The sequence below is a fragment of the Musca autumnalis genome, unplaced genomic scaffold (genome assembly GCF_047663935.1).
Source record: "Musca autumnalis isolate F117 unplaced genomic scaffold, ASM4766393v1 scaffold_4, whole genome shotgun sequence".
Taxonomy (NCBI): Eukaryota; Metazoa; Arthropoda; class Insecta; order Diptera; family Muscidae; genus Musca; species Musca autumnalis.
Window position 1 is genome coordinate 42604138 of NW_027411977.1, and position 25323 is coordinate 42629460.

Consider the following 25323-nt stretch of genomic DNA (forward strand, 5'->3'; position numbering starts at 1 on the left):
TTTCTTTTTTGCTTTGGCTTATTGACCCTGAAAGTTAATTTAGATTGGTTTATCTTTATGAAAAGTTTTTTTGTTTACACTTGTTATAGTTCATATTTTTTATCAGAAAGTTCAATGGTTGAGAATTTACAGAGATGGGTAGGAAAGGTGTGATTGAAATTATGAAATATTTTCAAGTTATGTATTTTAATGAAAACAAATATGAAAATGTTAATCGGGCCGTAGTCTAGCCCGATTTTCACAAATTTTTGTAGGTTTCATTGTTTTTTGGCCACAACAATAAACCGGTAAATTTTTTCATCGATTGGAAAATAATTTTGGACTGTAGAGCGATTTCCTAAAACTTCTTTTTGGCACCCATAAAAAGTACTATAGAAATAGAGATTGGTCAGGGGGCACGGGTTATCGTTAACCGATCATCATGAGTTTTTGTAGAAATCGTTTTTTGGCCACAACAATGAACTGGTAAAGTTTTTTCATCTATTGGACATTCATAGCGGCTTTTAAAGGATTTTCGTGAAAATTCACCTTTGGTCCCATTCAAATTACAATGGAAACAAAGATCGCTCTGGTGGTACGTACGGGTCAACGTTATTAGGGGTCTGTTATTTTTTTAGATGCCGGCAACGATGACTGATTCTTTCTAAAATTTCGGTTTGGCTCAAAAGTTTGTAACAAATCCGTGTAATAGTTGTATTAGCACCTTTAAATATACCAACATTATTTTTGATCGGATCGAAACGATTTTTTGGGGGTCCCAGGGAGGAAGATGCCTATTGATTCTGGTGATGGACAGATAATATTCTGGAGTCGGAATAAGCAAACAACTATTGTAAACGCTTAATTCATATACAAAGAAATACGCTTCTATTAGGAGTAAGCCAAAAGAAAAGCCTGAAATGAAATTATAAAATTTCAAATAAAATTTCATATATCAGGCTTTTGGATCAAATGGAAAAATTTAGGGGGTAGGCGTTTCAAAAAAAAAAAAAAAAAAAAAAAAAAAACTTTGGACCGACCTACTTACTATACACTACTGTTGTCCACATTATTACCAACAAAACAAATACATGTGTTTATGTGTAGATAAAAGTAACCATGTTTATTATTTGTTTTTTGTTCACATACAGTGTGCGTCAGTGAATATTGTCTTTGCAAAAATACGCTCACCTTCTCCACATAAGATTTATTTACCCTTACAGACATATTCAAATACAATTTAAAATAATTTCGTTTAAAATCCATATTTCTATTCCATGTTTATTTCCAATCCTTAAATGTTCCTGCTAACTCAGCATCTCCATTCAACATTGTTCTAGCAATCGTATCAACTTATTTCGTATCACTTGTTCTCTTAATTGTTAACAGCTTTGTTTATGATTAGAACAGATGTTAATAATGGTCTCCACCATGGTGACCTTACGCCCTGAAATAAATGTGGCAAATCTCCACTAACCCTTCCACCCTCTTTATAAACTTTGTGTTGTACACATCCATCATTATTTGTTTTTCATTTAACAACTTAGAAGAGGGGTAACAAGTTCTTTGTAATCAGGTTTATGTTGTTGTTTCTGCTGTTGTTATTTTTGTAACATTCATCTGTCGATTTCCCATCGCAAAGACAAGCTGGACGAGTTGGCTGGCATAGAGGTAAAAGGAATGCGGCGGCGGCGGCTTTATTGAAAAGGATATAAAATAAAACTTGTACTTGGCATTGTGTCTGTTATTATTACTTTTGTTGTAAAACAAAAAGCAACAACTACAAACAAAGTAATTAAAAAATTGGTTGTTTGTTTTGAAAGGTTGTTAGAGTGAGGAATGCTTTGTAACCTGGTTTGTTTGAAAGAGAGAGGGAGAGAGAGAGTTTGATAAATTGTTTACAGGAGAACTGTACAACCTTATTCTTGTTCCTTGAAGTTGGTTTACTTAAAGCTGTAACATAATATGAATACCACCCAGCTTCGTTACTTTCCACTGCCTGTGTCCATGAAAAGAAAATTCGGCGAAAGAAATTCAATTCTTTTAAGTAGAACTTTGTGTGTGAATGAAATAAGAGAAATAAGTAGATTTATGCTCCACTGCTTATTAATATGGAGTCAAGAAAAAAACAGAAAAAACAAGGAGGCAATGACTATAGTGGAGACGAACGAGTGGTACCCATACACCACTACCCTAGCCCTCTTGAAGAGAAAAAAAAAATTTTATCAATACTTATGAACGAGTTCTGTAATGATGAGTGACTAATTGACTGGCTGATAATCAACGCCCAGGCTAAACTGCTAAAGCTACTTACTTACTTACTTAGCTGGCCCATTACAGAACATTTGTTCCATAGACCGAACTAAGAAAAGATCTCCAATTCTCTCTGTTTAGTGCTTCGCTTTCTGGAATACCGCGCCTTGTCATCTCTACATCAACTTGTTTGCGCCATCTATTCTTTCGCCTGCCAATTCTGCGTGCACCGCCATGTGGCCCGAATTTATACGCATTTTAGCGGGTTCATCATCGCTCATTCTCATGATATGGCCTAGCCAACGCAATCGCTGCATCTCGATACGTTTAACTGTATTGATGTCGTTGTATAGCAGATACAGCTCGTGGTTCATACGACGTCGATATTCACCGTCAACGCAGATTGGTCCGTTGATCTTACAAGCAATTTGCTCTCAAACACACCAAGCTCTGCCATGTCTGCTTGCGCAAGTACCCAGGCTTCGGAGCCACATATCAGTACGGGTAGTATCAGTGATTTGTAAAGCGTTATTTTTGTTTGACGAGTTGTGGCTTTGTTTTTAAAGTGCTTACTTAAGCCAAAGTAGCATCTGTTGGCCAATACAATTCTTCTTTTTATTTCAACACTGATGTCGTTTGTTGTGTTTACGGAGGTGCCGAGGTAGACGAAGTATTTTACAACCTCACAGATGGTCCGAGCGTCGACACCATCAACTTGGTCTTCTCGCCGTTGACCGCCAGACCCACTTTAGGAGATTCTCCTTCGACCTTCATAAAGGTATTGGTTACTTCTTTTACTGATCGTCCCATGATGTCTATATCATCAGCATAAGTAAGTCACATGTGGCTATTGGTGTAGATTGTGCCACTTCTATTGACGTTTGCCTCTCGTATAACCTTTTCTAGCAGGATGTTGAAAATATCACACGAAAGGCTGTCTCCTTGCCTGAAACCTCTTTTGGTACAAAACTCTTCGGAGAGGTTCTTTCCTATTTTAACTGAAGATCTTGTGTCAGTTAGAACCATTTTACAAAGCCGAATGAGGTTTGCGGGAACGTAGCGGGCTATTGAAGGCTGCTTCATAATCGACAAAAAGGTGGTAGGTGTCGATCTGCATCTTTTGGGTCTTCTCCAGGATTTGCCGCAGGGTAAATATCTGGTCAATGGTGGACTTGCCAGGTCTAAAGCCTCCTTGGTATGGTCCAATTATTTCGTTGACCATGGGCTTTAGTCGTTTAGTCTTTTAGGAAGAAGACTTATGCCCCTATAGTTGGAGCATAAAGTCTTATCTCCTTTCTGATGGACGGGACAGAGGATGCTCAGGTTCCAATCGTCGGGTACGCGTTCTTCCTGCCAGATGGAGCTAACTAGCTGATGCATACACCTTATCAGCGTGTCGCCTCCGGTTTTAAACTGCTCGGCTGGTAGGCCATCAGCTCCTGCTGCCTTATTATTCTTCAGCCGGTTTATTGCTGTCTTTACCTCATCTTGGCCGGGTGGTATACATTCAATACCATTTTCTAGGATTGGATCTGTGGTATCTTCGTCGACTTCGCTACTATTGGATACCAACAGTTTGGAAAAATGCTCTTTCCATATCCTGAGTATACTATCTGTATCAGTTACCAAATTACCTTGCTGGTCTCTACAGAGGGATGTGCCTATACCAAAGCCATCAGTTTGATGCTTGACTCTTTGGTAGAATTTACGGACTTCATTCTGGCTCCTGTACATCTCGATTTTTTCACACTCCCGCTTTTCCATCTCTCTCTCTTTTTCTCCTCTCTCCTTTTCTCCCTGTATCTCTCTCGTGCGTTACGCGTTGCTACGGATTGTAAAGTAGCCCTATATGCCGCATTTTTCTCTTCGGTGGCAGCACGACACTCCTGATCATACCATGGATTCCTTGGTGGAGGCCTCTGGTATCCAGGTATGGATTTTGCGGCCGTTTGCATGGAGTGGGCAATACTTTGCCATTGCGCTGATATGTTATCGGGATGAGGAGTGCTTTGATTAAGCAGTTGGGTCAGTTGAGTGGAATATGCTGTGGCTATCTGTTGTGTTTGCAGCCTATCGATGTCCAACTTCCGTGTTGTGTCTGTTCGCACTTTGTTTGCTACGTTTAAGCGGGTGCGTACCTTTGCTGCAACAAGGTAGTAGTCCAAGTCTATATTTGCACCTCAGAACGATCGTACATCAAACACGCTTGATGCATGTCTTCCATCTATCACAACATGATCAATTTGATTTCTTGTTCTTTGATCTGGCGACAGCCGGGTGCCCTTATGAATATCGAGATGCTTAAAGCTGCAAAGTCTATCAGCCTCATACCATTGTCAGGTGTTTCACTAGGGAGACTGAATTTCCCGACTGTTGGGTCAAAGATATTCTTCTTTCCAATTTTGGCATTAAAATCGCCTAGAATAAATTTAATGTCATGGGCAGGGCAACGGTCATAACTTTCTTCTTAGAGCTTGTAAAGTATATCTTTGGTTTGTTCGTCCTTTTCTTCAGTGGGACCATGAGCGCAAATAAAGCTGATGTTGAAGAATTTTGCTTTTAATCGAATTGCAGCGAAACGTTCATTCACTGGGGTGAAGCTGGAGACCAGATGTTTTAACCTCCGACCAACTACAACCCACCTCATGCTTTGTGTCATTCCAATCCATCGTATTTCCTGTATGGCAGTAATGTCGGCCTTGTACTTTTCAAGTACATCTGCCAATGCGTAAACTGCACCTTCTCTAAAAAGAGTGCGAACATTCCAGGTGCAGATTCGCAGATCATGGTCCTTAAAACGTTTGCTGGGTTCGTCAACATTAGAAGGGTTTGTTTTTCTTTTCTTTTTTTTCTTTTTTTCATAGTAGGCTGTTTTTTTTCCAGGGGAGGGTTACTAACCCGACGCCCAAACCCAATGTTTTAACGTTCGTATGGGTGAACGCGCGGCACATGTTAGCTCACTACCTTTAACGTGTTAAATGCAGTTCCCCAGGTGACACCACGGGGAGGTCAGTGTCCACTTGAGATGAAAGAGGGACCAAGATAAATCCTGGGCTTTGCCATATTAAAGCTGGTCAGGATCGTTCCTTGGTATCTTCCATCCCCTACGTCACCCTAAACTGCTAAAGCTAGAATCTTGAAATTTTGGATGATGGTCGCCCTTGGTCCAAAGGTGTCAGATAAGGCTTGGTTTTCTGTAATTCGAACTAGATGTGTACGAAAAGTACTAAAAGTTACCAAATATGGTGCCCTTTGTTCTATTTGTATTAGGCAAATGAGAAGAGCTAGAATTCTAACATTTGGATTGAGGATCACTGATAGAGAATTAGAAAGAAATACCAAAGAGTTTGTGGAAATTCGAACTATAAGTGTACGAAAAGTACTAAAAGTTACCAAATTTGGTACCAATTGATATTTTGAACGATTATAGCTAGAATCTTTAAATTCGGTACGGTAATTACGTTTGAGAAGTGGTGTTTATCCGAGGAAATGGTTTTGGAAGTTCGTACTTATGTATACGAGAAGTACTAAATGGTACTAAATTTGGTACAATTAGGATTTGGGTGAACGAATAAAGCTGGAATCCTGAATTTTAGAATTAAAATTACTTTTGGTGTGGGGGATTAAGGAAGTTTTGGAAATTCGTACTTATGGGTACGAAAAGTACTAATTGGTACTAAATTTGGTACAATTTGGATTTGGGTGAACGGATAGAGCTGGAATTTCGAAATTTGGAATTAGGATTACTGTTGAGGAAGTTTTGGACATTCGTACTTATGGGTACGAAAAGTACTAAATGGTACAAAATTTGGAACAATTTGGATTTGGGTGAACGGATAGAGTTGGAGTCCTGAAATTTGGAGTTAAAATTACTTTTGGAGTGTAGAAATGAAGAAGTTTTGGAAATTCGTACTTATGGGTACGAAAAGTACTAAATGGTACTAAATTTGGTGCAATTTGGATGAACGGATATTACGGGACACCTGAAATTTTGAATTAAGATTACTGTTTTTGGTGTAGGATTGAGGAAGTTTTGGAAATTCGTACTTATAAGTTTGGTACAATTTGTTATTGGATTGTTATTATTTGGTATTATTGTCAGTGTTTGGGTGCCACCGTGGCGCAATGGTATGTACACCCGCCATGCACGCTGAAGGTCGTGGGTTCGATTCCCTGGCCAAGCAACATCAATCAATTTTTAACGGTGGCAAAATACCCCAGTAATGTTGTCGACATTTCCTGAGTATTTTAGCCATGTACAACTTCTCTACAAGTGGTGTCTTAAGACACGCCGTTCGGACTCGGCGATAAACAGTATGTCCCATATTATTGAGCTAATATGAATCGTGGTGCACTCATTGATATGAGAGAAGTCTCTCTTGTCCCATCTGGGATGTTTGTGGAACAATTATTATTATTGTCAGTGTAGGGTTGACATATGTGGTTATTCGAAATACGTACCATAAGTATATTGTTAATGCTGCATTGTCATTCTCTCAAGAACTATCTGTACTACTGTCGCTTTTATTGTCCTCTTTCGCTTGGATGGGTGGATGCTATTGACACCAGCAGGTTTGCCACTGGAGTAACCAATGCGGTCTTTTTCTCAATTTTCAGGTTCATTTCAGCTTTGCGCATCCTTTCGCTTTTTACCTTACTAGGTGATCTTCCTAGTGGATTCCTGTCTGATATGGTACCGCTCGTACTCTTTCAGAAGTAAGATTTGCACTATAAGTTACTTTGCGTTAGACTGACCCAAAAATATTTTATTACCCCCTATTTTTTCCATTTGATCAAAAAACCTTTTATATGAGATTTTATGGCGATCGTTGAACGTTAACCCGTGCCATAGAAATTTGTATGGGGCCTTAGGTGCATTACCACGAAAATTCCCTAAAAGCCGCATTTATGGTCCAATCGACATAGCTCCGATAGCCGGATTTTGTGTATTTTCGGCCTATATAGGGCCGAAATCGAAATCATTTCATAATTGTTTGTACGAGTCGTTTTTTAGCTACAACTACCTCTTTATTTGCTAATTCGTTTTCCGAATGTTAGCGACTAATACAATACACATATCGTCGGTGTCATGCTTAAGTGTTCCATACGCCATTTGCCTGATTCGAGAAAAACTCAAGTTAATGTTTAAGGCCATACAGGATAAAAATAGTGCAATAATCCAATACTTTAAGAGCTCAGTTCTACTTAACTAAACTCATAGAATATTTCAGTAGTTTATTTAGTCAGATATCTGTGATAGTCTAGAAGTTATGGCAAATTTTTATTATTGCATAAAGTTGCTGAATTGTTCCATGGAACAATTCAGCAACTTTTTGCAATGGAACACGTTTTGTCACATTTCAACCAAAACACTTTTTATCAATGGTGTTCCACCTCCCTTATATAAGGTGCTACTGTGGAGTTTAAAAATCAGGGCTTTAAATGAAACATTTATTTTTCTCATATAAATACAATAAGGTCCATTATTATAGGTTTATTAAAACATTTTCGATTGTTTGAGTGGAGTATTCCCCCATTGGCTCAACTTCATTTATTACCCTCTATTACAGAGAGTAATAAATGAAGTTGAGCCAATGGGGGAATACTCCACTCAAACAATCGAAAATGAGATTGAACTTCAACAAAAAACAAAACAAACAAAAAACAGCCGAGGCACGGGCGAATTGGAGCTTTGTTAAAAACACAAAAAAACAAAATTCCAATAAACAACCTCACAGGCAACTGTGTTGGTGTTCTTTTCAACTCACAGAATTCGAAGAATTCTTAGTTGATACGTGCTGACATGTTGCAAAATATTTTGATTTTGGTGTTTCTTTGGAAAAGCCGAAAAGTGAGTGTGATTCTCATTCATATGGGAATACTAGACACTTAAAGAGTTCGGTTTTTCGCTAAAAAAGGCATCATTTCAAAAACTGAGAAGCCAATTGATAATTCCCTTCGCCGGGATGAAATCATGATATTGGTAGCGATCAGTAAAATTTTGCAACACTGTCAGTTCGTTTTGAAAAACATTACTCTCTGTAATAGAGGGTAATAAATGAAGATGAGCCAATGGGGGAATACTCCACTCAAACAATCGAAAATGAGATTGAACTTCAACAAAAAACAAAACAAACATAAAACATTTTATTTTTTTTTTTTGGTAAAAATTTCGATGGGACAATACGGATTGATATTTTGCATTTCTAAGGTAACATAAAACATTTAAACGCGATTTTTTTATAATACCATTTCTGTAGTCGATTAGCTTCAAGTCGAATGGGCGTTTTTACGTATATTTTTGTGGACTTACATCAAAATTTTGTCTTTAAACTATGGATTTTTTGTTTAAACGATTGATACATTCTCGTTTTCATATAACAATACAATATTCAACAATATTTGGATTATTCTTCAGTTTTTAAACCAAGTCCTTTAAAACAATTTGTTCCATACGCCACACTTTTCCGTAACTTGGCAAAAATGGGCAATTTTTTGTTCCAAACGCCATCATTTTTGGTGCGGAACAATTCGTTTTTGTCTCTTTTTGTTCCATACCCCAAACGACATGGATATTGAACTAAAAAGTTCAAAGTTGTTTTGTTCCATACGCCAGGCTTTATGGATATGGAACAAAACGACAAGATTTGTTGGGTCACAAAGCGGATATGGAACATACTGGTATCTGAATATCTCAGAAACTATAAGAGATAGAGAAAAACCGACCAAAAAATCTGAAAGAGCATGGTTCGAAAGCTTGTAAGGTACTTTTATCTCAAAATGTCAAAAATGGCGGATGGAACACTTAAGCATGACACCGACGATATTTGTTTATAAATACATATGCATACAATATTTGTAATATTTTTGTTTATAGATTGCTAAGTATATCTGCAAACGCCTCTCTATCTCTAGCCTTGAACAATAGGGTTGTAATGTCTCGGATGCCAGTCCATTCTGTGCTACAGCTTAGCTACAACAATGAACTGGTAAAAAGTTTTCATTGATTGGACCATAAATTCGGCTTTTATAGAATTTTCGTGAAAATGTACTTTAGACCCAATACAAATTACTATGGAAACAAAGATCGTCCGGGTGGCACGGGTTAACTTCAAACGATCACCATATATAAGGTTTGTGAATCAAATGGAAAAAAATTAAGGGGTAGAAGCAATAAAAAAATTGGGTCAGTCTAATGTATGTGGCAATTTCGAAACGACTCGTCGTATTATTTCATATGGTGTAACATTCCTTTTTGCTTGAAACTTTTAGCTGTATAACTGTGTAATTATGTCGAATTTTGAATTCTCTCTAAACAGAACATTTTGTGCATTGTGTTGTATTTGAATTTTGCATTTCATTTGAACTCTTTACTTACTTACTTAGCTGGCCCATTACAGAACATTTGTTCTATAGGCCGAACTAAGAAGAGATCTCCATTCCTCTCTATTTGTTGCTTTGCTCTCTGGAATACCGCGCCTTTTCATCTCAACATCCACTTGTTTGCGCCATCTATTCCTTGGCCTGCCAATTCTGCGTGCACCGCCATGTGGCATGTATTCATACGCCTTTTTAGCGGGTTCATCATCGCTCATTCTTATGATATGGCCTAGCCAACGCAATCGCTGCATCTCGATACGTTTAACAATATTCATGTCGTTGTATAGCAGATACAGCTCGTGGTTCATGCGACGTCGATATTCACCGTCAACGCAGATTGGTCCGTAGATCTTTCGAAGAATTTTTCTCTCAAACACACCAAGCACTGCCATGTCTGCTTGCGCAAGTACCCAGGCTTCGGAGCCATACATCAGCACGGGTAGTATCAGTGTTTTGTAGAGCGTTATTTTTGTTTGACGAGATGTGGCTTTGTTTTTAAACTGCTTACTTAATCCAAAGTAGCATCTGTTGGCCAATACAATTCTTCTTTTTATTTCACAACTGATGTCGTTTGTTGTGTTGACGGAGGTGCCGAGGTAGACGAAGTCTTTTACTACCTCAATATTATAGGAACCAACTTCCACAGTCGGTCCGAGCTCAATGGACGCATTGCGCGTCGACACCATCAACTTGGTCTTCTCACCGTTTACCGCCAGACCCACTTTAGCAGATTCTCCTTCGACCTTTATAAAGGTATCAGTTACTTCTTTTACTGATCGACCCATGATGTCTATATCATCAGCATAAGCAAGTAACATGTGACTATTGGTGTAGATTGTGCCACTTCTTTTGACGTTTGCCTCTCGTATAACCTTTTCTAGCAGGATGTTGAAGAGGTCACACGAAAGGCTGTCTCCTTGTCTGAAACCTCTTTTGGTACCAAACTCTTCGGAGAGGTTCTTTCCTATTTTAACTGAGGACCTCGTGTCAGTTAAAGTCATTTTACAAAGCCGGATGAGCTTTGCGGGAATACCAAATTCAGACATGGCTTGGAATACCTTTGAGCGCAGCGGACTGTCGAATGCTGCTTTATAATCGACAAAAAGGTGGTAGGTGTCGATCTGCATCTCTTGGGTCTTCTCCAGGATTTGCCGCAGGGTAAATATCTGGTCAATGGTGGACTTGCCAGGTCTAAAGCCGCATTGGTATGGTCCAATAATCTCGTTGACCATTGGCTTTAGTCGTTCGCACAATATCCCTGACACGATCTTGTAGGCAATAGGGAGTAGACTTATGCCCCTATAGTTAGAGCATACAGTCTTATCTCCCTTCTTGTGGACGGGGCACAGGATACTCAGGTTCCAATCGTCGGGTACTCGTTCTTCCTGCCAGATGGTGCTAACTAGCTGATAAATACACCTTATCAGCGTGTCGCCTCCGGTTTTGAACAGCTCGGCTGGTAAGCCATCGGCCCCTGCTGCCTTATTATTCTTCAGCCGATTTATTGCTGTCTTTACCTCATCTTGGCTGGGCAGTATACATTCAATACCATCTTCTGGGATTGGGACTGTGGTATCTTCGTCTTCTTCGCTGCTATTGGATACCAACAGATTTGAAAAATGTTCTTTCCATATCCTGAGTATACTATCTGTATCAGTTACCAAATTACCTTGCTGGTCTCTACAGGAGGATGTGCCTGTACCAAAGCCATCAGTTTGATGCTTGACTCTTTGGTAGAATTTTCGGACTTCATTCTGGCTCCTGTACATCTCGATTTTTTCACACTCCCGCTTTTCCATCTCTCTCTTTTTCCTGCGGAAAAGACGTTTCTCCTCTCTCCTTTTCTCCCTGTATCTCTCTCGTGCGCTACGCGTTGCTACGGATTGTAAAGTAGCCTTATATGCCGCATTTTTCTCTTCGGTGGCAGCACGACACTCCTCATCATACCATGGATTCCTTGGTGGAGGTCTCTGGTATCCAAGTATGGATTTTGCGGCTGTTTGCATGGAGTGGGCAATGCTTTGCCATTGCGCTGATATGTTATCGGGATGAGGAGGGCTTTGATTAAGCAATTGGGCTAGTTGAGTGGAATATGCTGTGGCTATCTGTTGTGATTGCAGCTTACCGATGTCTAACTTTCGTGTTGTGTCTGCTCGTACTTTGTTTGCTACGTTTAAGCGGGTGCGTACCTTTGCTGCAACAAGGTAGTGGTCCGAATCAATGTTTGCGCCTCGGAACGATCGTACATCCAACACGCTCGATGAATGTCTTCCATCTATCACAACATGATCAATTTGGTTTCTTGTTTTCTGATCTGGAGACAGCCAGGTGCCCTTATGAATATCGAGATGATTAAATCTGGTACTGCTAACTACCATGTTTTTTGCAGCTGCAAAGTCTATCAGTCTCATACCATTGTCAGATGTTTCACTGTGGAGACTGAATTTCCCGACTGTTGGGCCAAAGATATTCTCCTTTCCAATTTTGGCATTAAAATCGCCTAGAATGATTTTAATGTCATGGGCAGGGCAACGGTCATATGTTTCTTCTAAGCACTCGTAAAATATATCTTTGGTCTGTTCGTCCTTTTCTTCAGTGGGAGCATGAGCGCAAATAAAGCTGATGTTGAAGAATTTAGCTTTTATTCGAATTGCAGCAAGTCTTTCATTCACTGGAGTGAAGCTGGATACAAGATGTTTTAGTCTCCGACTAACTACGAATCCACAACCAAACTCATGCTTTACGTCATGGCAGCTATAATACAGTGCGTCACCTTTAGGTGTTGTTGTGACGCCTTTCCCAATCCATCGTATTTCCTGTATGGCAGTAATATCGGTCTTGTACTTTTCAAGTACGTCTGCCAATGCGAAGACTGCACCTTCTCTATAAAGAGTGCGAACATTCCAGGTGCAGATTCGCAGATCATGGTCCTTAAAACGTTTGCGGGGTTCGTCAACTTTAGAGGGGTTTGTTTTTCTTTTCTTTCGTTTTTTCATAGTAGGCTGTTTTTTCTAGGGGAGGGTTACTAACCCGACGCCCAAACCCAAGTTTTTAACGTTCTTATGGGTGAACGCGCGGCACATGTTAGCTCACTACCTTTAACGGGTGTTAAAGGCAGTTCCCCAGGTGACACCACGGGGAGGTCAGTGTCCACTTGGGATGAAAGAGGGACCAAGATAAATCCTGGGCTTTGCCATGTTAAAACCGGTCAGGACCGTTCCTTGGTATCTTCCATCCCCTACGTCTTTAACAAATCAAATAGTCATGCATATACATAATTAAATTATAAAATACAAGTTAAACATGCAAATATTTAGAAAATTATACAAATTATTTCAATTGTCTTCAATGTCACAAACAAAATAATGACATCTCCGAGTACGGCCACTTAATTATTCATAATTCTGATGATGATGTCTTTGCTTTTGCTGCTTTGTTATAAATAAACAAAATTATTTACATAAGTAATTAGAACAACATAAATAAATAATTTTTGTCACATATTAGGACACATGTGGATATGTACACAAAATAAATTCATACTATTGACACATACATACATACATATGTATGTATATATGAACTATAACAAACTAATTGAATTATATTAAATTCCTTATTAAATTGTCTTTCTATATTTCAAGTTAAGAGTTCTGTAGTATATTTTCTCTGTAAAATGTTTTACTAGGAAATAAGAGGAATTTGACAACGTCATAATTTCCATTTCCATCTATTAGCTATCCCCTTCCTTTCCATTTCATATCCACAACCAGTCATAGCCACATTAGCTGTAACCTAATTAACTAATAAATTAATTCCTATTTAGTGTAAAACAGGAATATTTTGTTAATGCCAAACAAATAGACAGACTCAGAGTACTTTCACACACACACCGAAACACTTCAGGGAATGCTATACAATTTGTAAGGATGCTTGATGCCAACACTACAAAAAAAAATAATGACAACAATAACAATAAAGATGCACTGTAAATATTTGCTTAGCTTTACTTATTTGTGTGTGTAGGAGGAGTATGCGATTTAGTCTGACGATGGCGTAAATCAGACACACACAGCCAACTATGTATTACTCTAGCACAGGTTTGTCTGTCTGAGATGAGGAGGCCAACAAATACAAACAAAAACAATGGAAGGAAGTTGCTTAATTAAATAACTTACACAGACCTGTATCCTCTACTTAAGGCATAACACTAAATATGAATATATTTCCGTTGAATTTAAGCTGTCAACAAGGTTGCCAAGGCTTTTTATTTTAAGCAACCAAAAGAGGGAAAAACATATTTATTTGGAATATGGTAAACAAATTTAGAAAAAAAAATCGGCATAAGATTTTGACTGGTAAAACTCAAAATATTAAAATTGGCATAGCTAAGCGCCTTTTGCAATAACTCTGATATTTAGCATCAATGTTATATTTTTGTGTTAATTTAAAACCCAGAATGTCTTCATTAATACAGGTCAATTTTGTTGAAAAGCATCCATGTACATCGTCAGTACAACTCAAATAAAAAAATGGAAAAGTGGGAGGTACGCCAACTAGGGTGTCCAAAACCGAAACCGGTTAACCGGTAACCCGGCTTTAAATTACAAAACCGAAACCGGTTAACCGGTTTTGAAATTTTTTGAAAATCGAAAACCGGTTTTGGGAAGTATTGAGTATTTCGGTTAATCGAAAACCGTTTTGTTTGGAAAACCCGGTTTTTTTGACACCCTAACGCCAACCTATTTGCATCATTATAAATGTGGCCTTCTCTTCTTCCATAGACAGGCTTTGTCGTTGGAATACCCCTAGTAGAAGCGGAGATTTTCGCATTAGAATTAAACTTTGAATTTTTTCCTCATAAGTTTTTTGTGCATTCCGATCCCGGAATATTGTTCGACCATCACCAAATTCAATGTGCTGCTTCCTCTTTGGTTGCTTTCCCCCCATTCGTGACGATCCGATCAAAATTGTGACCTGTAGATGGATTACAAAAATTGGAAAAATTTGATGCATAACTGAGTAATACGATTTCTTCGTTCTTTTGCCACCTACGCCAACCTACTTTGCATCAATGTAATGGTTATCTTTTCTTCCTCCACACCCCTACTAAAAGCCGAGATATTCGCAAAAGAATAAAACTTTTAATTTTCTCCACACCTTTAACTATAATCGTTGTAAAGCAGATACAGCTCGTGGTTCATACGACGTCGATATTCAGTGCCAACGCTTATTGGCCCGAAGATCTTTCGAAAATTTTTCTCTCAAACACTCGAAGCATTATCTGCTTGCGCTAGTACCCAGGCCTCGAAACCATACATTAGCACAGGTAGTATCAGTGTTTGGTAAAGCCTTGTTTTTGTTCGACGAGATGTGCCTCTGTTTTTAAACTGCTGACTTAAGCCAAAGTAGCATCTGTTGGTCAATACAATTCATCTTCTTATTTCATAACTGATGTTTTTTGTTGTGTTTATGGCGGTGCTGAGGTATACGAATTATTTTACTACCTCAAAATTATAGGAAACAATTTCCACTGTTGGTCCGAGTTCTATGGACCCATTGTGCATCGACACCGCCAGACCCACATTAGCAGATTCTTCTTCGACCTTCTTAAAGGTATCAAGTACTTCTTTTACTGATCGGTCCATGATCTACATCATCAGCATAAGCAAGTATAATGTGGCTATTGGTGTAAATTGTGTCATTTCTTTTAACATTTGCATCTCAAATAACCTTTTCCAGCGGAAAGTTGAATAAGTCACACGAGGTTCGGAGAGGTTCCTTCATATTTTAACTGAGGACCAATATCAGAAATAAACGAGTTAAGACTTACCAGACATAGATGAGGTTCCAATATGAACACTATCGGTCCACTCCTTCGGGTACCTCCCACATAAAATTTCGGAAAAGTTTAGTTTAGAACCTGTTCTCATATCGATTTGATTTTTGTTCTAACAAATTGTATTCACTACCCCCTATACCACGGTACAAGTTTCATCAGCGGCAAGCCCATACTTCCTGAGAAATAGCCTGAAAGTTGCAAAAAATCCCTATGACACGGTGCGGTAACTCTCGAATGGATCTGCCGATTCGATCCAAAAAGTGGCCTTAGTAATATTTTGTCCAAATTTCGTTTAAGTTCGAAGTTCACTCTTTCCGGTACCTCCCCCACAAAAGTTAGAAAATGTTCGGACAAGTTGTGCGCACGATAACTCTTGAAGGGAATAACCCATTTATTATTTGCACATCGTGCAATTTCTACCAGACATATGTATATGACGTTCCAATATGAGCTCTACTCGTCCACTCTTTCGGGTACCTACCACACAAAATTTCGGAAAAGTTCAGTTTAGCTTTTATTTTTGTTGTAATAACTTGTATTCACTGCCCGCCATTCGACGGTATAAGTTTCATCAGTGGCAAGTCCATACTTCCACAGAAAATAGCCTGAAAGGTAAAAGAACCCCAATTACACCGTGTGTTACGGTAGGAGCGCAAGATACTTTTCGAACAGATTTGCCGATTCGGTTCAAAATTTGGGCTTCGTAATATTTTGTTCAAACTTAGTTTAAGTTCAAAGCCATATCGGTCCACTCCTTCAGGTACCTTCCCCATAAAAGTTCAAAAATGTTGGGAAAAATTTAGCGCCCAAAGCTCTTGAAGGGAGTGACCGATTTGCTCCATACTTTACACGTCCTAATATATTTACCAGATATAGATCCAGTTCGAATATGGACTATAGTTGTCCACTCCTTCGGGTACCTCCCACACTGAATTTCGGATAAGTTCATTTAAGGACCAGCTCTCGAATCACTTTAATTTTTGTTGAAGCAACTTTCATTCGCTGCTACAATGGTTCAGGAATCGATTTTCCTGGCCAAAAATCAAAATTTTGTTTTGTCAAAGATATTTAATTTCTATATGGGATTTGATAGTAAACATATTGAAACTAAGGAAGCCAAAAAATTAGGCCCAAATATTGAAAGGTGTCGGCGTGGCGTGCCCCTAAAAACGAGCATTTTCCCCATTTTTGGGAAATACGTCATTTTTGCAAATTTCTGGAGAAAGACGAAGCTATTTCTCTGAAACTATAACAGTTATTGTGTTCATTGTTCTTTTGTAATATTGGTAGGATCGTGGCCTTTAAAATCGTTTTAGTAAATTACCGTAGTGTTTACACAACATGATGTATTTTATTTTTCTTCGGGTACTAAATTTTATGAAATTTCAAATTTAGTGGACTAGAACTTTTGTGGAGCAACATGGAACAAAGTTCTGTTTTCACAGAAAGATGCCCGAAAGTCTCCTCTTTCAGCCCATATATACTTTTGTACCCGTGCCGTTCCGTCCGTTTAACACTTTTTTCAATTTATTGAAATTACATGGGTAGATTTTTCTATACTGTTTCCATATGAATTACAGTTTTTGGACACAAATTACAACTTTTTCGAGTATATGAGTTTTTATACGAGTTATATAAGTTTTATTAAAACCCAATTAGATTTTTTTTAATTTTTGGAAAAATTTATTTTTTTTAGTAAATTTTTTTTTTACAAATTTTTGAAAAATTTTTTTTCGAAATTTTTTCGAATTTTTTTTTTTTAGTTTTTTTGGTAATTATTTTGTTTATTTGTTGGTGTTTGACCATCTTTAATACATAGGAAGGTATAAAAACCACAAAAACACTCATATTTTGATGAAAAATAGTTAAAAAACTCAAAAGTTTAACTTTGACCTTGAATTTCTCTGCAACTACCAGACCGAACTTGACCGCTTATAATTCGTCTGAAAGCTGATTGTGTTATCTGTCTAACAAAAAAAGAATGAATATATCTCTATCCGTTCAAAAGTTACAGAATTTTGACCAGGACTATTCTGAACCACTGTGCGGCGGTAAAATTTTAGGGGCAAGTCCGTACTTTTTGTGAAAACAGCCCGAAAGGTATAAGAAACCCCTATTGAATTTTGTTTTTTAATCTTGAATGAAGGTTTACAACATATCTCCAGAAATTTGCCTGTATAGGTCCACGTCTTCATATGCACCCGATTTTCGGTATTTTGAAGGTCATAGCGTCATTATGAAACCGAAATGGATGACATTTAGTATTTTGTCTACGACGGGGGTATAATATATTCCAGAAGAGACATATCAACATAGGTCGTCGTTTTCGTATAGCCCCCGTAGAAGGGTACCTCTCGATTTTCGGTATTTTGAGTTGTGGTATTTTGAAGGTTGTGGCCTCAATATCGACATTTGGTATTTTGTTTTCGATGGGGGTGTAAAATATTCCAGAAGAGAATTATCGGAATAGGTCCAAATTTTCATATAGCCCCCGTAGAAGGGGAACTCTCGATTTTCGGTATTTTGAGTTGTGGCCTCAATATCCAACCAAAATGGCTGAAATTTGTCATTGAATCTTCGGTGGGGGTATAAAACTTTACCAACCAGAAATTTGTCCGTATAGGTCCCCTATATCTTAATATAGCCCCCCTGGAACGGTCCTTTAGATTTTCGGTATTTTGAAGGCCTTAGCGTCAGTATCAAACCAAAATGGCTGAAATGTCGTCGTTATCAAATTATAAAAATTCCACAAAAGAATTATTGGTATATGTTCACGTTTTCATATAGCCCCCATAGATTTTTTTCTTCGGTATTTTGAAGGTTGTGGCCTCAATATTCAAACAAAATCGCATTTAGTTTTCGGTGTGGTTTTAAACTTTGCACCAGAAATATGTTTGTATAGGTCCACATCTTCATATAGACCTCATAGAAGGAAATTTCATATACTGGAAATATTGCCCTATACACCCCAAAGCGCAAACCACATGTTCACCCGTAAGGTCTGGATATTCCACGTGCAGATTCGCAGATGACAGTTTGTGAAACTTTTAAGGGACTCTACTTTGGGGGGATTTATTTGTCGTCTTCGTGTAGAGTATAAAATTAGATATCACAATATCCACCTGGAATAAAAATCCCAACTAAAATTGCACTTTTTGGGGGAGGTGAATTAAGGATTGAGCCGAAACAGTGGGAGCCAACAATTTGGAAAGTATTGACCTTCCCCAGGAAGAATGTATATTGTTGTAGTCATGATCACAACCCGTTATTAACACTTCAACACGATCCAAGTGGTGGCCTTAAACTGGAATTACGCACAGAAGTGTTGAACTTTTATGGAGCAGGTGCCTGAACGAATTGATCGACATAGTCCATTTAAGAATTTGATCTAAGTATGGGTGTTACCTCAATTCGGTTGGTATGATGTTTTAAAGCTTTTCACTCATAGTGTCTGGAAGTATGGGCTTGCATACGAAGACACAACTTTGAATGTATAAAAACGTATACATTTGTGTCTATTCAACAATAATATATACATTTATATTCCCTTCTATGTATATGTACATTCAAACACTTTAATGCTTAAGTCTCAGTCAGTATTGTTTTTGTTTTGAAAATCAACAACTTGTTGAATTCTGTAGAGCTGTGAAATACTCTACAAATACCCGAACAAAAGACTACCATAGGCACGTGTGAAGCATTGCCAAGAAATTAAAGGAAATCTGTAACATTAACAAAGACGAGATGAATACAAAACAAAAATAACAGCACCAACAATATTGTGGCAACATAATTAGCACTTACACAATCATCGAATCAATTTAAAGAGGCATGAGTTTGCAAAGCAGCTGTTTACTTTGTATCATTTTATGATGAGCAAACAAAAAATGAAAAAATAACTTTTTAACCACAGACAAATATTTTCCTGCTCTTCGTGTGCATTTGTGGCAAAGTTGTTTTTGATAGAATTCAAGAACAGCAATGTACAACAAACCCACACATACATACATTCCGACTCATACAAAACATTTGAAGCAACAAGTTAAGTGGAAAATTTAACCAATACGTTTAGCATTGAAAATTTCAATATGAAACAGCTACAACTTGCTGCCAGATTTTTCTATACTCCAATGCACACTTTTAATGGTATGCATAACACAAACATCGGACAGTGGTATTCTGGATTTGTTGCACAGAGATATACCATCGGATATGACCAGAAAAAGAAACAAACGCATTAATAGATTAGTATGAAAAAATATTCTTTAACAAGTAAACAAGTATCAGTGGGCTTTGTCGACAGAGATATACGCTCAGCCTATGTGAATTGAAACTATCGAATGTACTTAGGTTCTTTCTAGAAATTTGTGGCCCTTTTGCCCTTTTTGGTCATTTGAACTTGCTGACAAAAATGTGGATTAGGGTTAAAGTTCAAAACTGTTGCGGAGGAGGTACTTAAAGAAATGGAACGACATTGTCCATTGTGGAAATGGATCTTATTTTAGAGTCGTATCTTTTTGATAGATATAGCGCCCACTAGTCATTTCAGTGGACCAGTATGCCTTTTGGACCAGTATGCCAGGAAGCATGGCCTTGTCCACGGAAAACATAATATGGCTGCAAACAGCAACACAACGAACAGCATCGGTATACATTTCTAAAGGATCTTCGAACGGACCCTAAACTGCACTTAGACAGAAATATTGAACTTTTGTTGGGGAGGTACCCTAAGGAGAAGATATATATCGGTCATTTTAGAAGTTAAACTAAATTTGGTCAAAAGATTTAAAAAATCCAAGTTTTTGGCTCTGATGGCGGATGAAAAATATTCTTTAAAAATTCCACGTTTTTGGATCTGATGGCGGATGAAAAATATTTTTTAAAAAATCCACGTTGTGGCTCTGATGGCGGATGAAAAATATTCTTTAAAGAATCCACGTTTTTGGCTCTGATGGCGGATGAAAAATATTCTTTAAAAAATCCACGTTTTTGGCTCTGACGGCGGATGAAAAATATTCTTTAAAAAATCCACTTTTTTGTCTCCGACGAGGGATGAAAAATAATCTTTAAAAAAACCACGTTTTTGGTTCTGATGAGGGATGAAAAATATTCTTTAAAAAATCCACGTTTGTGGCTCTGATGGCAGATGAAAAAAATTTTCTTTAAAAAATCCACGTTTGTGGCTCTGATGGCAGATGAAAAAATTTTCTTTAAAAAATCCACGTTTGTGGCTCTAATGGCTTATGAAAAAATGTTCTTTAAAAAATCCACGTTTGTGGCTCTAATGGCTTATGAAAAATGTTCTTTAAAAAATCCACGTTTGTGGCTCTAATGGCTTATGAAAAAATGTTCTTTAAAAAATCCACGTTTGTGGCTCTAATGGCTTATGAAAAAATGTTCTTTAAAAAATCCACGTTTGTGGCTCTAATGGCTTATGAAAAAATGTTCTTTAAAAAATCCACGTTTGTGGCTCTGATGGTCCATGAAAAAATGTTCTTTAAAAAATCCACGTTTGTGGCTCTGATGGTCCATGAAAAAATATTCTTTAAAAAATCCAGGTTTGTGGCTCTAATGGCTTATGAAAAAATATTCTTTAAAAAATCCACGTTTGTGGCTCTAATGGCTTATGAAAAAATATTCTTTAAAAAATCCACGTTTGTGGCTCTGATGGCAGATGAAAAAATTTTCTTTAAAAAATCCACGTTTGTGGCTCTGATGGCAGATGAAAAATTTTCTTTAAAAAATCAAACGTTTGTGGCTCTGATGGCAGATGAAAAAAATTTTCTTTAAAAAATCCACGTTTGTGGCTCTGATGGCAGATGAAAAAATTTTCTTTAAAAAATCCACGTTTGTGGCTCTGATGGCAGATGAAAAAATTTTCTTTAAAAAATCCACGTTTGTGGCTCTGATGGCAGATGAAAAAATTTTCTTTAAAAAATCCACGTTTGTGGCTCTGATGGCAGATGAAAAAATTTTCTTTAAAAAATCCACGTTTGTGGCTCTGATGGCAGATGAAAAAATTTTCTTTAAAAAATCCACGTTTGTGGCTCTGATGGCAGATGAAAAAATTTTCTTTAAAAAATCCACGTTTGTGGCTCTGATGGCAGATGAAAAATTTTCTTTAAAAAATCCACGTTTGTGGCTCTGATGGCAGATGAAAAAAATTTCTTTAAAAAATCCACGTTTGTGCTCTGGTGGCAGATGAAAAAATTTTCTTTAAAAAATCCACGTTTGTGGCTCTGATGGCAGATGAAAAAATTTTCTTTAAAAAATCCACGTTTGTGGCTCTGATGGCAGATGAAAAAATTTTCTTTAAAAAATCCACGTTTGTGGCTCTGATGGCAGATGAAAAAATTTTCTTTAAAAAATCCACGTTTGTGGCTCTGATGGCAGATGAAAAAATTTTCTTTAAAAAATCCACGTTTGTGGCTCTGATGGCAGATGAAAAAATTTTCTTTAAAAAATCCACGTTTGTGGCTCTGATGGCAGATGAAAAAATTTTCTTTAAAAAATCCACGTTTGTGGCTCTGATGGCAGATGAAAAAATTTTCTTTAAAAAATCCACGTTTGTGGCTCTGATGGCAGATGAAAAAATTTTCTTTAAAAAATCCACGTTTGTGGCTCTGATGGCAGATGAAAAAATTTTCTTTAAAAAATCCACGTTTGTGGCTCTGATGGCAGATGAAAAAATTTTCTTTAAAAAATCCACGTTTGTGGCTCTGATGGCAGATGAAAAAATTTTCTTTAAAAAATCCACGTTTGTGGCTCTGATGGCAGATGAAAAAATTTTCTTTAAAAAATCCACGTTTGTGGCTCTGATGGCAGATGAAAAAATTTTCTTTAAAAAATCCACGTTTGTGGCTCTGATGGCAGATGAAAAAATTTTCTTTAAAAAATCCACGTTTGTGGCTCTGATGGCAGATGAAAAAATTTTCTTTAAAAAATCCACGTTTGTGGCTCTGATGGCAGATGAAAAAATTTTCTTTAAAAAATCCACGTTTGTGGCTCTGATGGCAGATGAAAAAATTTTCTTTAAAAAATCCACGTTTGTGGCTCTGATGGCAGATGAAAAAATTTTCTTTAAAAAATCCACGTTTGTGGCTCTGATGGCAGATGAAAAAATTTTCTTTAAAAAATCCACGTTTGTGGCTCTGATGGCAGATGAAAAAATTTTCTTTAAAAAATCCACGTTTGTGGCTCTGATGGCAGATGAAAAAATTTTCTTTAAAAAATCCACGTTTGTGGCTCTGATGGCAGATGAAAAAATTTTCTTTAAAAAATCCACGTTTGTGGCTCTGATGGCAGATGAAAAAATTTTCTTTAAAAAATCCACGTTTGTGGCTCTGATGGCAGATGAAAAAATTTTCTTTAAAAAATCCACGTTTGTGGCTCTGATGGCAGATGAAAAAATTTTCTTTAAAAAATCCACGTTTGTGGCTCTGATGGCAGATGAAAAAATTTTCTTTAAAAAATCCACGTTTGTGGCTCTGATGGCAGATGAAAAAATTTTCTTTAAAAAATCCACGTTTGTGGCTCTGATGGCAGATGAAAAAATTTTCTTTAAAAAATCCACGTTTGTGGCTCTGATGGCAGATGAAAAAATTTTCTTTAAAAAATCCACGTTTGTGGCTCTGATGGCAGATGAAAAAATTTTCTTTAAAAAATCCACGTTTGTGGCTCTGATGGCAGATGAAAAAATTTTCTTTAAAAAATCCACGTTTGTGGCTCTGATGGCAGATGAAAAAATTTTCTTTAAAAAATCCACGTTTGTGGCTCTGATGGCAGATGAAAAAATTTTCTTTAAAAAATCCACGTTTGTGGCTCTGATGGCAGATGAAAAAATTTTCTTTAAAAAATCCACGTTTGTGGCTCTGATGGCAGATGAAAAAATTTTCTTTAAAAAATCCACGTTTGTGGCTCTGATGGCAGATGAAAAAATTTTCTTTAAAAAATCCACGTTTGTGGCTCTGATGGCAGATGAAAAAATTTTCTTTAAAAAATCCACGTTTGTGGCTCTGATGGCAGATGAAAAAATTTTCTTTAAAAAATCCACGTTTGTGGCTCTGATGGCAGATGAAAAAATTTTCTTTAAAAAATCCACGTTTGTGGCTCTGATGGCAGATGAAAAAATTTTCTTTAAAAAATCCACGTTTGTGGCTCTGATGGCAGATGAAAAAATTTTCTTTAAAAAATCCACGTTTGTGGCTCTGATGGCAGATGAAAAAATTTTCTTTAAAAAATCCACGTTTGTGGCTCTGATGGCAGATGAAAAAATTTTCTTTAAAAAATCCACGTTTGTGGCTCTGATGGCAGATGAAAAAATTTTCTTTAAAAAATCCACGTTTGTGGCTCTGATGGCAGATGAAAAAATTTTCTTTAAAAAATCCACGTTTGTGGCTCTGATGGCAGATGAAAAAATTTTCTTTAAAAAATCCACGTTTGTGGCTCTGATGGCAGATGAAAAAATTTTCTTTAAAAAATCCACGTTTGTGGCTCTGATGGCAGATGAAAAAATTTTCTTTAAAAAATCCACGTTTGTGGCTCTGATGGCAGATGAAAAAATTTTCTTTAAAAAATCCACGTTTGTGGCTCTGATGGCAGATGAAAAAATTTTCTTTAAAAAATCCACGTTTGTGGCTCTGATGGCAGATGAAAAAATTTTCTTTAAAAAATCCACGTTTGTGGCTCTGATGGCAGATGAAAAAATTTTCTTTAAAAAATCCACGTTTGTGGCTCTGATGGCAGATGAAAAAATTTTCTTTAAAAAATCCACGTTTGTGGCTCTGATGGCAGATGAAAAAATTTTCTTTAAAAAATCCACGTTTGTGGCTCTGATGGCAGATGAAAAAATTTTCTTTAAAAAATCCACGTTTGTGGCTCTGATGGCAGATGAAAAAATATTCTTTAAAAAATCCACGTTTGTGGCTCTGATGGCAGATGAAAAAATATTCTTTAAAAAATCCACGTTTGTGGCTCTGATGGCAGATGAAAAAATTTTCTTTAAAAAATCCACGTTTGTGCCTCTGGTGGTCCATGAAAAAATATTCTTTAAAAATCCACGTTTGTGCCACTGATGGTCCATGAAAAAATATTCTTTAAAAAATCCACGTTTGTGCCTCTGATGGTCCATGAAAAAATATTCTTTAAAAAATCCACGTTTGTGGCTCTGATGGTCCATGAAAAGATATTCTTTAAAAAATCCACGTTTGTGGCTCTGATGGTCCATGAAAAAATATGCTTTAAAAAATCCACGTTTGTGGCTCTGACGGTCCATGAAAAAATATTCTTTAAAAAATCCACGTTTGTGGCTCTGATGGTCCATGAAAAAATATTCTTTAAAAAATCGACGTTTGTGGCTCTGATGGTCCATGAAAAAATATTCTTTAAAAAATCCACGTCTGTGGCTCTGATGGTCCATGAAAAAATATTCTTTAAAAATCCACGTTTGTGGCTCTGATGGTCCATGAAAAAATATTCTTTAAAAATCCACGTTTGTGGCTCTGATGGTCCATGAAAAAATATTCTTTAAAAAATCCACGTTTTTGGCTCTGATGGCAGATGAAAAAATATTCTTTAAAAAATCCACGTTTTTGGCTCTGATGGTCCATGAAAAAATATTCTTTAAAAAATCCACGTTTGTGCCTCTGATGGTCCATGAAAAAATATTCTTTAAAAAATCCACGTTTGTGGCTCTAATGGCTTATGAAAAAATATTCTTTAAAAAATCCACGTTTTTGGCTCTGATGAGGAATGAAAAGTATTCTTTAAAAAAATCCACGTTTGTGCCTCTGATGGCGGATGAAAAAATTTTCTTTAAAAAATCCACGTTTGTGGCTCTGATGGCGGATGAAAAAATTTTCTTTAAAAAA